This window comes from Crinia signifera, chromosome 1 (genome assembly GCF_055691185.1).
Source record: "Crinia signifera chromosome 1, ASM5569118v1, whole genome shotgun sequence".
Taxonomy (NCBI): domain Eukaryota; kingdom Metazoa; phylum Chordata; class Amphibia; order Anura; family Myobatrachidae; genus Crinia; species Crinia signifera.
The window spans coordinates 378,987,865-379,000,786 of record NC_139217.1 but is presented as its reverse complement, the minus strand read 5'-3'; the positions used below and the strand labels follow the sequence as shown (position 1 = coordinate 379,000,786).

The 12,922-nt window shown below is 41.4% G+C and overlaps 1 protein-coding gene across 2 annotated transcripts in view; it reads right to left on the bottom strand.

Annotated features, from left to right (window-relative positions):
• The window catches only part of WSCD2 (WSC domain sialate O sulfotransferase 2), a 273,923-nt gene that overhangs the window by 180,934 nt on the left and 80,067 nt on the right, over positions 1 to 12,922 (bottom strand). The window lies entirely within an intron of this gene.

Here is a 12,922-nt window from a genome sequence, read left to right as displayed (position 1 = left end):
AATAAAGGATTTGGGCATATTGGACCTGGGAGGGACTTGGAAGAGATTGGAACTAATATTAGACCAAAACAAGAATGTATGAACTAGATTTGTAGGACTATCATGGGATTTCTATATGATCCTGGAAACATGCTACATCATCATCAACCGTCATCCTAAGCAAGTGCAAACCAGGTGACAACTAACCTCTTTGAGGGATCTTTCTCCTTTGCCGGCGGCCTTATTCTGTCCCTGAAGTTTCATAATGAAATACACATTTCTGGCCCAAGCTGCTCAAGTGCACTATAGGGTGCCTATAGTGCACTTTTCTCCTTTTTTCACTATAGGGTGCCGCATGTATGCCATGATGTGCGTGCACCCCAGCATGCATGTGCATCTTTGCCGCATGCATTGGCCATTAGGATTACATTACGCGCCAGCCTGGTGCAGTCCAGGATCCTGAAATGCGGGTACAACATTTGCATGCACAGGCACATCGGAGCCACAATAACAGTGGCTAAATCTGTAGCTTCCTAATGAGAGCTGGTGTTAGGCTTCTTGGCACCTAGGCAAAACTTCAAACTACTCCCCCCCCCCCCCCACCACCACACACACACACCCCATTTCACCCTGTCACCAGTACCCACTTAATAGCCCCTCAAGTGGAAGTGTGACGTTGGCATCTTAGAAGTTCCACATCTGTCATCTGTATTAAGTGCATCCATATAAATTCCATCATTTAGATGGTGGGTTGCATTTTCTCAGCCATCAGTGGATTCCTACAAGACTTATGGAGGAAATTGATCCCTTCATTCATTGGTTCTCTGGATGACGATGATGATATAGACTAGATATGAGCATGTGACTACCTTCTGTTCTTACAGCACTATAGCTGAATTGAAAACAAATCATCTTAAGAACTGCACACCAGAGAGCACAATGTCACACCCAAGAATGGCTTACTTAATCCTTACTGTCAGTATGATCCACATCTAGCAATCTATTAAAAAGCACTGAAGCTCATAGCATCTCTCAGACATTAAACACTTCTGCCAGCAATTCCTATGCAATTTAACCTTCCTGGAATTTATGGATCTTGTAAATGCAGTCCTAGTACTAATATATATTAGGGATGTGCACTGCCAACTTTTCGCGTTTTGGGTTCTAATTACCTTCAGGTTTTGGGTTCTAATGGGTTTTGCCAACATGTTGGGTTTTGGGTTCTGATTTTTTCTTTTCTTTTTTTTTTGCTCCTATGCTATTATTAACCTCATTAACATTAATTTCCACTCATTTCCAGTCTATTCTGAACACCTCACAATATTGTTTTTGGGCAAAAGGTTGCACCAAGGTAGCTGGATAACTATGCTAAGCCACACAAGTGTGCGGCACAAACTTGTGGCTCATCTAGGAGTGGCACTGCAGCGGCAGACAGGATGGCAGTTTCAAAAACTAGACCCCAAAAAGAGCCCTATCTGGCTTGATCGTGTTTACCACCAGCCGAGGAGCAGTGGGCGATTTGTGCAGCAATGCAATAGCTGCAAAGGAGTGTAACCTTCTGAACACAGGCGACGACTAGCCGAGAAGCAGTAGGTGATTGAGAAAAACAGATACACACTCGCAGAACAACTCAGTGCTGCACCAGTTCAATATCCAATAAGACCACTATCTGGCTTGATCATGTTTACCACCAGCCAAGGAGCAATGGGCAATTTGTGAAGCAATCAATGACTCTCAGCAGTGGGATTGGTCAGCTCTGTGATTATTACAACTAGAGCGCAAACAGTTGTATGCGTTTAAAGACGAGTCCACTTATCCCACATATGAATGACTCTCCGCAGTGGGATTAATGAATGGTGATGGCTTGATCGTGTTTACCACCAGCCGAGGAGCAATGGGCAATTTGTGCAGCAATCAATGACTCCCAGCAGTGGGATTGGTCAGCTCTGTGATTATTACCACTAGAGCGCAAACAGTTGTATGCGTTTAAAGATGAGTCCACTTATCCCACATATGAATGACTCTCAGCAGTGGGATTAATTAATGGTGATGGCTTGATCGTGTTTTCCACCAGCCGAGGAGCAGTGGGCAATTCGTGCAGCAATGCAATAGCTGCAAAGGAGTGTATCCTTCTGACCACAGGTGACGACCAGCTGAGGAGCAGTAGGCGATTGGTGCAGCACTGAATTGTTCTGCGAGTGTGTATCTGTTTTTGTCAGTTTAATATCCAATAAAACCACTATCTGGCTTGATCATGTTTACCACCAGCCGAGGAGCAATGGATAATTTGTGAAGCAATCAATGACTCTCAACAGTGGGATTGGTCAGCTCTGTGATTATTACCACTAGAGCGCAAACAGTTGTATGCGTTTAATGACGAGTCCACTAATCCCACATATGAATGACTCTCAGCAGTGGGATTAATGAATAGTGATGGCTTGATCGTGTTTACCACCAGCCGAGGAGCAGTGGGCAATTCGTGCAGCAATCAATGACTCTCAGCAGTGGGATTGGTCAGCTCTGTGATTATTACCACTAGAGCGCAAACAGTTGTATGCGTTTAAAGATGAGTCCACTTATCTCACATATGAATGACTCTCAGCAGTGGGATTAATGAATGGTGATGGCTTGATTGTATTTACCACCAGCCGAGGAGCAGTGGTCAATTTGTGCAGCAATCAATGACTCTCAGCAGTGGGATTGGTCAGCTCTATGATTATTACCACTTGAACGCAAACAGTTGTATGTGATTAAAGACAAGTCCACTTATCTCACATATAAATCACTCTCAGCAGTGGGATTAATGAATGGTGATGCAAGATGGAATTGTCCTTGGGCCCTCCCACCCACCCTTATGTTGCGGAAATTGCACATGCACACTTTAACAAACCAAACATTTCAGGCACAGGCCTACAAAACTGTGGCTGAAATGATTGGTTTGTTTGGGCCCCCACAAAAAAAAAAAAATCATATCTCCCTGTATAAACTGGCTCTACAGAGACAAGATGTCATTGTCATCCTCCTCCTCTGATTCCTCGCCCCCTTCAGTGTGTACTTCCTCATATGAACAGGTTATCAATTCGTCCCCGCTGGACTCCACAATCACAGGTCCCGTTATAATCTCTGGAGGCAATTCCTGGTCTTCATTGAATAATTGATAATTAATAATTATAAACATCATCTTCTCCACATTTTGCGGAAGAAACCTCCTTCGCCGCTCACTGACGAGGTTCCCCGCTTCACTAAAAACTCTTTTGGAGTACACACTGGAGCAGAGCAGACAGTGGCACTAGTAGGCACTGGCAGTCGCCCCAGCAGCAAAAAAAACACAGCTCCCAAACCTACCTAACCTTACAAAGCTCTGCACACAGCAGTGGCGTAGCTAGAAATTGTTGTGCTCCCTGCGAAAAGAAATTCCGTGCCCCCCCCCCCCCCTGCTCTAAGAAGGGGTGAGGCGATTCACTATGGGTGGGGCTCACTGCTGCCTCAGTCGTCTGTCAGTTCAGTCAGCGGCGCCCACTGGCAGCGCTCCCTCAACCCACCGCAGGGTCTGCCACATATGTAGCTACGCCACTGACACACAGACTATCCTACCGACAAATGGCGCCAGATGCTCGCTATATACAGTATATATATATATATATATATATATATATATACACAGTAAGCACCTTGAGTCCTGTTGGAGGAAGTGCGCTATATAAATTAAACTTATTTACTCTCTCTCTCTCTCTCTCTCTCTCTCTCTCTCTCTCTCTCTCTCTCTCTCTATATATATATATATATATATATATATATATAATTCATTGTACATCCCATCATTTATTAACTTTCACTCACCAAATAATTCCCTCCCAAAACTGCATAAGTTTGTAGCTATAAAAAGCACAAAAACATCTTAAAGCCTGCCAAAAATATTATTATTATTATTATTATTATTATTATTATTATTATTATTATTATTATTATTATTATATCCCTGAACTGTAACTCAAATTACCTACAGTAGGTATCATTATCAACATTTCTTGTTATGAATATACAAGTCTACTAATGTATAATTTTCCAATTTCAATGTAAAATAACCTATAGGAATATAAAAGATAATCCTTGTCATAAATATATTCACACTCAGTGTAAAAAAAGAAAAACATAATCTTTTACCAATAATGTGATAATAGGGGGTGACTCTGGTTTGCTCTGTAAGCTGCGAAGCTCGCGGCTTACCAAGCACCATAGACGCCCCCCCCCCCCGCTGAATGCCTTCCTCCGCCAATACCCCTCGGTACCATGCGAGGGGATGTGTAATGAAGACACATTTTATCGCATGCCTCCACTGCAGGAGAAATTATTCGATGTCTGCTGACCACTGAATGATTTCTGCTGCCTTCGCAAATAGAATAGTGTAGCTGGCCGAAGATGGGGCAGGCAGCTGATGTCCCCCCGGCAGGCACTGTCCCATCTGCGTAACCATGGGAACGCCCAGCATTTTCATGGGGAAACCCATCAAATGTTTGACATTCCCATGCGCATCCCCCCAATCTGCCCCTGGCCAGCCCTGATCCTTGCAAATAGCTCGGTGTCTATGTAAGTAGCCGAAGCCGTTAGCAAAGGGGAGCTGCGCATGCGCCTAATAGACCATGCGCATGTGCAGAGCCCCAAACATAGGAATGGGGACGAATTCGCTTTGAAGCAGTTGACTTATCAAAGTGCATTACACAAAGATGATGTCAATTATTTGAGGATGATGATGCATCGGAAAGTTATAGAAAGTGGTTCAAATGAGCCAAAATTATGCATAAAAAAAAAGCATTTAAAGTTTACACATCAAATTATTGTTTTCTTCAATTTATATTAATCTTCTACTTCAATGTAACATACTATCTTTGTAAGATGACCTGTTGCCTTTGTTTTATTAAAGTACAGTCAGTAAAATTGTTCATTCACTGGTCTTGTGTGTTCATTGCTGGCTTTGTGAGTTCAATCACTAATCTCTCAGCCACTATGGACTTCACCGACTTCAGCCCATAGCAGTCAGACTAGGCTGATGATAAGGCAGGGAGTGGTTTCCTACATAGCCGAGACTGGCAGTCCCGGAGGGAGGGAACAACTCCCAATGTGAGTGCCATGTGTGTCTGTGACTGACAGGTTGGACTTCCAATAGGAAGTCAGTGCCATTCACAGTAAAGCCAGTGCAGTCATGGACTGCATCTGACTCACTGACACTGAATGGGTGGCGGATTTTACCTGGGAGGCCTGCAATCTGCCACTGGTGATTATGTTACATATTACAAATCTGAATTTGTTGTATCTGGTATACACACCATCTTCATTAATATCTGAATCCCTTTATTTGAAAATAAAAAAAACTCAATTTTTTTCCATCCTGTGTCCAGCACACACATACTTAAATACTTTTAACTACACTTAAAATGTATACATATAATTAGTTTCGGCAGAACAGATAACATTAACTGTATGTTGGTAATTATATGAAGTAAGCGACTACATCAATTCTCAATCAAATAACTACAGGATGTCACGTTATCTGTATTTTCATTTTTACCTAATGTATGGGTCATTTGTTTTTCCTACAGTTTATAATTATATTGTGCCTAGTAGCATAACTCTATAACATAACACTTATCACAGCACATAATATGAAAGGTGCAAATAAAAAAAAAAAAACTAAGTAAATTACATTGGTAGTGCAAGATGATACTGTACATAATCATTTGTGACACATTGGATTTGACATTTGAATATAATGCAATAAGGTTAGTGTGTACATAGTATTCCACAGTTGGGATTTTGTGTCTCTGAGATTATTGCAATTTCAAAACAATTTTATGGAGACAATACAATTAATCAAAAGGTTTTTCCATTTTCTCCAAATTGTGTGATGTCTGGTTTGATTGTGTAATTCCCTGCTAGTGGCGCTGACAAGGTGACAAAAGGTCACATATCCCCCTTCCCTTAATATAAGAACCCCACTGCCTGACACTCTATTACAGTAACCCTTGGCTGGAGGTCACTGATGCATTGAACACAATTGGCAGGCAGTTTAATGAACATATACAGTATACAGCAATATCACATTGCGGTGTCTTTTATCAAAAGCGTAACAATGGCAAAAATGGGAGAGGGACAACAAACCCTCAATTGACATTACCTAATTGTACACGTTACCTGGCCCACTTATTCGCCAAAGTACTCCGATTATCCATTACCCAGTTTTACTGTTTTTTCATATTCAACATTATAAAAGTTAGGTAGGTACCATATGTTGTTCTGTTAAATTGCTGTAATTATTTATTACTGACAGTGCTCAGGACTGGATTATATGTTTTAGAAATTCCAAAGTTACACAATACTACACATAGTACACACCGTAGGTCTAAAAAAAATGTTAGGCGATATTATGGCTTGCAAATTATTTTTAGAGTACAGTACAGTGTGTTCTTTTCATTAAATTCTAGATTTCTGTTTAGATAGATCAAGAGTCTAGCTGGGTACACATTCTTCATGCAGTCATGGTACCTGCAAACGGGATGCGGTTAATTTCCCGGCGGTCAGAATCCCGGCTTTCAAAATCCTGACGCTGGAATCCCGACCGACGAAATCCCAACGCTTTCTCCCTCCGTGGGTGTCCACGACACCCATAGAGGGAGAATAAATTAGCGTGCTGAGCGTAACGAGGCACCGGACCCGCTGCGTGGCGAGTGCAGCGAGCCCGCAAGGGGGGTCGATCCACGTCCCCCCTTGTCGGGATTTTGTCGGTCGGGATTCACTTAGTGAAGTCTTTATGGCAATAGTAACTAGTTTTCACATTAATAGGGGACCACTGAAAGTGAACCTTGACATCAGGATGTTCAATTATAAATTGCAGTACAAGTCAGCGGTCTGAGCATGTGCAGGAGTAAATCATCAATGCTTTCCCACCAATGGTTAGAAACTATCAATGGTAGAACTTATGATAGTCTGCCCTACTTGTTGGAACAGTGAGTGTATTGGAGTTTTCGAAGTCAATACACCCTTCCCACTTGCTGGGAGTCTGTGATTTGAGGTTATAGCATCCCTGCAGGTGGATAGGCAATATTATAGTACCAAGCATATGACCCAGTATGTCCTTCTTGGCTCCCTTGGGGTGTTGGTGACTGGGGATTCATTCAACAGGCCAGTAAAGATAAAAAGACAGTAAAGACTATGGATGCAGACCCAATATCAACCGAAAGGACTTGTACAACATAAAGACATCTATAAAATATTACATTCTGCTTGGACTCAACATTTTTTCAATCTTTCATTAGAAGTTGAACAGAAATCAATTGCTCCAAGTACCATATTTCACTCAAGCCTAAAAGCTATTACTGTATGTATTACCAAGTTGCCCCTGCCATTGCAGCACAATAAGCATATCAGTTTCTCCTCCATTTTATACCTGTCACAAGCAGTTTACAAAAGGAGCACACTCCCCCTACATTTCTAGCATTGAGAAAAGACGCGCTGCCTCATTTATATAAAACACAGGTAAACTGAATGCCTTCAGCTCCCAAATGAAGACAAATGTGAAAAAAGTCCATGCCAATAGCAAATGATATCAATATAGTCACAGATCAGAGCTCGCTTAGCATGCTGGGAATTTTAGTTCCCCAGCTGTTGGTGAGCCACAGGTTTGTCTTGCTGTATAAAGCTCATTTATCAAGCCAAGTTTTGTTTCGATATTTCCCTGAGTCATGTAGATAGAATAACATAGAATGATCATTTTGTTGAATAATAGCTCCCCTTGTGACAGATAATTCTTCCCTCCCAAATAAACGCCTAGCTAGATGAAGCCTCTTGCTTTTATCCTGCATGTCAAGATGAAGTTCTCCCTGAAGAAAAGCACTATGTTACAGTATCACTTTGCTGGTGATAAAGAATAATAAAGACTCAGAGCTTGCAGGACAGAAATTCAAATATCAAACTTTTTTTTTTTTACTTTGATGAACAAAGGCCCTACGGAGGCTCATTTCCATCCTGCGCCAAACTGCTTTATTAGAAAATAGTGAAGGAACTGCCCAGGGGGATTGGCTGAGAAATGCATTAAACCCGCTTTCATGTACTGTTTAGTCATTATGTTTTACAATTTTAGGCAGGTTGCTGCTTACATGCAAGATATATTAATACATTACATGAATCATTTTCTCCACAGCCTAATAGCATTGTCAGAAATTTTAAACACAGGCTTAATCATTAGAGTGCTTCAAATACACTTCATATTGTAAATATTAATTACCGACAAAATGTTTTGCACATTTTTCCCCTCCAATTGTTTTCCGTTAGTAGTATTTTTTTTTTTTTTTATAAACCACCAAGTACATTGTTACTACTCTCAGCCGCAGGAGGTTTTGCCAGTGCTGGCAGACACCTCTGTTCTCTGTGAGGTGCAGTAAAGTCTGCTAATGGTATCATTAGGCGATATGTGGAAAGAAACAGAATATATTTAGTGTATTTTTGAAGGTTCTATGGGCTCTGCAACAATATTCTTCAATAATACCAGAGAAATATGATTTACCTTTACAAGCGTAGAAGTAATAATAAAGCCGCATTTATCTGACGGTCTATAGCTTACATGGGAGGCAAGAGACCGACTTTTCACCTACAGGTTATCATTTATTACTGGTGGTGCAAATAGCAACCTGAAGTAAACTCTGTCACTGTTTGGCCACATATATGCTAATCAACATACTGTATATGCCAATCACTGAATCACACATAATATATACTAGGAAATACTTGCTGTGAGAAAGGGGTGTGCACAAGCAGGGTTGGACTGGCACAGGGGCAAAGGGGAAACCACACCGGTAGGTCCCAATGCCTGGGGGTCCACCTCCTCTAAAGATCAGGTTCCAGACTAGTGTGCACTTGAATTATACATAATACATATGCTACCTTATAATGCACAGTAAAATGGAGTATTTTCTGCAGTGCATTGCTGTTATGAATCTGGCATATAATTGTGCATTCACTAGCAGTATTTACTCTATATACAGTATTTATCAAGGTGCCGGTAACTTGCACTCACTAATGGTAAACCAATCAACTGTAGTGGCTGGCCATGCCACACCTCCTTTTGAGGCAGAACACACCCCTAAACTTATCCCCTAGCACTGTACCCCTCCCGGTGGTCCCTTCATGTCCCACGCCAACACTGTGCAGAAGTGAACTGGGTAGGAGAGACCTTAGCCAAGAGAAAGCAGTGAGAACATGGTGGATTAGAGAGGCTGGGCAGTGCACGGCTGAAATGTGCAAATTGTTTATTATTTGGCATTGTTTATTATTATATTTATTATCAGTTATTAATATAGCACACTCATGACCGTAACACTCATATTACACAGAATATATGGCCATTCACATATGTCCCTACCCCAGAGGAGATATGAAAACAAAGTGTGTGAAGGACCCTGTTCATAAGGTAGGCTCTCACAGGGAAGAGCCTGATCAGGCATAAAGGAAGTTTCATAGGTACTGCAGATCGTGGCAGGAGAGGAGTCTGGGAGGTTGGAGCAAGAAGTGGTGAGACTTGGATTGTGTGAGATAACTGGTGGTGAGATAACTGGATTGTGCAGATGAGAATACTAACTAGGTTATGGAAGATATAAAGAGTCAGTATAGAGATTGTCACAGTGGTGCTTTCCCTAGGGAACTTTGATGGATGAGGTTCATTGTTGCTAAAAGGTTTAGAGAATATTGAAAATGAATTAAATGGGGGAGGATGACAACAAATAGGATTAAGTTGCAGTAATTGGGAGATGACATAACTGACACATATTTGTTGTATTTGAGTAACAAAAAGGAATTAATCATTCCATATTTTAAAGCTGGCGACAGAGGGCAGAGTAAGGGGTGACAGGAAGATAGTGAGCTTTAGAGGCCAGACAAAAAGTGAAAACTCTGTTTTGGACATGTTGAGATTTGGGTAGCATTGGTACATCCATGTTAAAACAGCAAAGAGACAGTCGGTTACAGAAGACTGTTGAGAAGGTACAAGATCAGAAGAGAGATGAAGTTTGATGTTGAATAGTACTACAAGAAATGATTCTCGGCCGGATGTACTAAGCTTGAAAAGTGATCAAATATAGAGTGAAAAACCACCAGCCAATCAGCTGCTAACCCATGTCACAGACTGGGTTTGAAAAATGACAGGTGAGAGCTGATTGGTTGGTGGTTTATCACTCTCCATTGTACCGCTTTTCAAGGCTTAGTCATCTCGCCCTCTATGAGATAAAGGTCGGTACAGAATAACATACTTGCATTTTGTTTCATACAGAAAATGTTCTGTTTTTTGTTTTCAAATAGTATCCACAAGGTGCTATAATCTTATTTTATACAGAGAAATCCCTAAACTCATTTATAGAGAAGTAGATAATAAAATCCATACGTCTTCTAAAGTGCATGCAAACAGCAATCTTGTATTTTAATGGACACTTTCCAGAATGAAGTATGAAAATGCTTGTTAATGCCGGCACTACAGGACTAAGCTCCTGAAAATCATTCTACTCCGCTTGTTCTCTTGTGCAAATGCATAGCACTTCAGAGCTGCCGTCAGGACTGTAATGAATGTAGAATTAACTCCATTCCATTTATTTCAATGAAAGCATAAAAAGACAAAATTGGATACATCACCACCATTAGTTTAATGGCCTTTTATCTTTAGCCAGCTGATTTTAATGAAGTAGGAGACACTGTAGTAGCATATGGTGCAAATTTTAAATAAATATTACATTGTAAAACCTTTAACAATAAGCACTGTGATGCCATTAATCAACCTTTCCAAGCATACTTATTAAGGGCCTGATTCAGACCTGCTTGCTAGGCTGCGTATATTCACTGCCTAGCGAGCAGGTAAACACCGCCCGATTAACGCACTCCTGCCAATCGAATCCCCGCACAAGCATGTGATGGGATGTGTTCCCTAGGAGGAGAAAATCATTCGATGGTCGCTCACCATCGGATGATTTCTCTATTCTTCTTGGATAAAATTAAGTCTATATGTACTTTTATCCGGGACGATGGCTGAAATTGGTGTGGGCGCTGGCATCCTGTGCAGATAGATCCAGATTTACCTGGTTCTCAAACTGGGATCTTATTAGCTATCCGACGGTTACATGTTTTGGAGCCAAACCATGCGACAACTGATAGCCAATAAGATCCCGTTTTGAGATCCGGATAAATCTGGGTAAATCCGGATCTTCACATGCCTACTAAAAAGACACATGGCATCGTGGACCAGTGCGGCCAGTTTACACCATACTAGAGGGCAGCCAGCTCTGTTAGACAGGGGAATGGGGCCATGGCCGGGAGGAAAAAGAGCCAGCTTGGGGGTGAAGCCACAGATGGGTTATCCTGTTGGGGGGGAGGGGGTGTTCCTATGGTAATTGTGTCATTTTAGCCACACCCCCGCCGTGCAATGCCGGTATTTCAGGCATTGCACGGCGGCGCGGGGTGGGGGATAAAATGTTGTGGTCGAGGGGCGATTCATAGGATATGGGGGGGTTATGCGGAAGGGTTGCTCCCCTGGGGGGGACCAGGAGGGGGACCCCATTTCCAGGACCCTCCCGGCCATTCTGGGACGGTAGGCAACCCTGGTTTACACTTGAACCCTGCACTGACAGACCAGGCTTGGGCTTACAACAACAGGTTAATTTACTGTATATACAGACTGTGACCTGGTGAAGCAGTGACTTACAGTAACTCCTTCTGCACTGGAGCAGCTGGACCAGTTTTAACGCTAGGTCATTCATTTCTGCCCAGAAGTATATATGGGGAATATTAATCTACTTAATGAACATTACACGGTAGATGCAAACTGACAGTTGTACTAACTTATTAACATTTAACAAATATTACTATGCTGAAAATAATCAAACAACTGACCATATGCTTAAAAATAAGTGTATATTTTTTATTTCTTATGTTTTGTGAAATTTTAACATCCAAACAAGAATTGGCTTTTACTGTACATCAACTTTAGAATTATCTTTCACCCACTCCCAAATCTCTAATACTACCAAGTATCAGTGTAATGCATTTACATATGATAGCGCTCCCTGCATGTCCTGTGATGTTAGTAATTCTGCTTTTATGTCCCTATATATGGAAGTATGATATTATTCCTTGTTTCATAGCAAACAAGGTTATCTGTGCTCAGATGGAGCAAATGCTTTGATTTTGTTGTGGGTGAATATGTAGAGTTGATGCAGAACTGAAAGATGTTGGATGTGAAGTACCAACACTTGAAACATATAACGGCAGAAACCAACAGGCTTCAGAGAGGGTTGTGTTAGGCGCTTACCAAATGCAATGCAGCATGATAGAGATGATTTTTCTCACAAGATAAAACATTCATCTTTTGCATTAACAGTTATATGAAAGCAACTAACGGTGTAATAGTTATTACAGGAATGTATGTGGGTAGAAGGAAAGTACATTATAAGAGGTTAATGGAAGGAATTAGACATGTGGGGTGAGATTTAATAGGATGAGAGATTCAGAAAGTGAGAGATTTGGGAAGAAATCTCCAGTTTTTTAAAGCGGCAATCATTTACACGGCAAAATCACACTGGTTTTGCCGTTTAAATGATTGCCGCTTTAAAAAAAAACCTGGATATTTCTTCCCAAATCTCTCCCTTTCTGAATCTCTCATCCTATTGAATCTCACCCGTGGTGCTACTGTATGTTCCTATATTTCAGAAACATCAAACATTAAATGAAGTTTCATGTTAGTTTTCTGGTTAGCACAAGAGGCGTTTTTCCTTGTAGAATTGGCCTTAAAACCAGGTTTGCTTGGACCTCCAGTGAGCCCTGGTGTTGACGGGACATGGCCACTAGAGTTCCGCTTTCAGAACCTACCAATGATCAGTATGCACATTACATCACATGAGTCATGGTTACACAT